The sequence below is a fragment of the Montipora foliosa genome, chromosome 12 (assembly GCF_036669935.1).
Source record: "Montipora foliosa isolate CH-2021 chromosome 12, ASM3666993v2, whole genome shotgun sequence".
NCBI classification, from domain to species: Eukaryota; Metazoa; Cnidaria; class Anthozoa; order Scleractinia; family Acroporidae; genus Montipora; species Montipora foliosa.
Window position 1 is genome coordinate 21,966,458 of NC_090880.1, and position 2,458 is coordinate 21,968,915.

Genomic DNA, 2,458 nt, shown 5'->3' on the forward strand with positions numbered 1-2,458 from the left:
CAGTAGCCAAGCGACAAAAACAAAAGAAAAATTTGTCATACATGATGGAATCATGCTTTGAATGAGCAATGGGAAGATTCGTGTTTTTCGTCCCTCGTTTACACCCAAACTGATGGGTTTTGCTAAAAGCAGGCCCGCGGCCCAGCGGCCCGCGGCCCGCGGCCCGCCAAGGCCCAGCGGCCCGGCGGCCCGGCTGTCCGGAGGCCCGGTGGCTCGGTAGCCCACTCCTCATTTTCCACGGTTTTTCTGTCCAGCGGTAAATCCACGCGCATGCATAGATCTGCATCGGGTTTGGGCGTGCAAAATGGACGACGGTGAGTTTGAATTCGTTTACCATTATAATCATTTGAATCCTTGTTTCTGTTTGTTGTTATAAACAGACGAAAACAACAGAGAATGACAACATTTTTCACTTAGCAACATGCAACGAAAGAAAGGATCGAAAAGGATTGAAATGATTATTAAAATGGTAAACGTATTCAAACTCACCGTCTTTCATTTGCGCGCCCAAACCCGATGCAAATCTGAGCATGCGCGTGGATTTACCGCTAGACAACAAAACTGTGTGGGCCTCGGGGCCACCGGGCCGCCGGGCCGCTGGGCCGGTGGGCCGCGGGCCGCTGGGCCGCGGGCCTGCTTTTAGCACAACCCAAAACTGGTGGGCCGCGTTCCATCGCAGATCGAGACTTGCGGATTCCGAACCTCTGACGCTTGATAACGCCAGCTGATGGTCCCTACTTTGTGTTTCAGATAACCAGTTTTGCGTTTCAGATTTCATTCTGAATTTTTACCTTTTAACCCTCCACCACAATCGTTTCTCCTTGTAGTCCCAACAAGGGTCTGTTTGTCCCATTTCAAGGGAAGGAAAGACTTGTTATCGTACGCGTATTTCTTCTTTTTAGGGTGGTGTCAATCGTTCGAAGAGTCCTGAGACAGATACTGAGCAACCAGTTTCTACTTGGAACCAAAGGCTGATGTGGCCTCAAATTCATAGTCCATTAAATCCTTTTACACTCTGAGTCATAGTTCGAATCGACGCGTTGTAATTTTACTGTCTCAGCTGCTTCAGCAGAACAGTGCTTTAACTCCTATCCGAAGCCCTCTCATTCTCCACAGGTAAAGGCCGGGATTGAGTGCTGAGCATAGAAATAAAAACACGAGGCACAGATCTATCACCGCCTCCACTTCTTCAGTTCTACCAACGATGAAACGCACCACACTCATAATATTAATTGGAAGGTAACAAAACAACCCCAAAGCAAGGATCATAAAAAACAGAAGCAAGCGACTTCCTGAATTTTGTAATGTTAATCGCTGGCTGGCCAAAGTTTTGAGCAAAATGGTCTCCCTGAACTTGTCGCCGATGCTGACGAATAACTTCAGCTATTTTAAATAGCTTACGATCATGATAACGAGACAAGTAAGCGCAAATAGACTTGCAGCAATGTTTAAAGTGCTACTGTGACGAAATTTGAATCTTCCCTATCGAAGCCATTTTGGCAGATAAACACGTAGTCTGTACGAGAAGAAGAATGCTGTTTACCATTTTCAAATATCTCTTTTTGTTCTGGAGATATTCAAGTTTTTTTAATATGCAAATTAGCCAAGTGATGACGTCATAAACCCTACCAAATTTTGATCAAGTATGATGGAGAAAGATATCTCAGCCAATTTGTATCAGAAATACTTGGTTCTTTGCACTAAGATTCTAGTAAATGTGTTCCACAATATGAGCATACCATTTTTGTTACCATGGCAACATACTGGGTTCCAGACCTCCCTGATATTAAAAGCTTTGCAGACCACCTTTGGCGTTCTGTTTTGATATTTGCAAATGGTGCCTCATCTGCATGATCCTGCCAGCATATAAAGATGTTAGGTCGAGTTTGTGGCCTTGGTAAATGTATTTCTAGCCTGAGATCACCAAAATATTGAAATCAGGTTGGAGGGGACTGGAAAAGAGTGAGTTGCCATGGGAACCAATTTCTTTACAGTCGTAGGTGTGTTGCCTTCAGAACTATCAGCTCACCACGTTTCAATGGTCTCTGTTGCAAATTGACCCAGATAGCTCTATTTATATTCTTGATGTTCTACTGGGTTGGGTGAATGACGTCATCAGCCTTCTCATTTGCATATTTAACACATTTTTCAAACTTAAATATCTCTGGAACCAATGCAGATATTTCCAAACGGTAAACAGCGTTTTTAATGTTTCATGGTACTCTATGTGATAAACCAAAAAACTCAAGGGATAAAAATTTGATCACAGTAGCACTTTAACTGTTCGATGCTCAATCTCGTACCCAGAGTCCTCGGGCTTTTTGGCCACCGGGCGCTCACCCGCTGACCAAGAAGCCCGAGGACTCTGGGTACGAGATTGTTCGATGCCAAGAATTGACGCTGCGCGTAGGCCAATAAACGGAATGGGAATGAGGAAGAAAATGATACGGAAAATGAA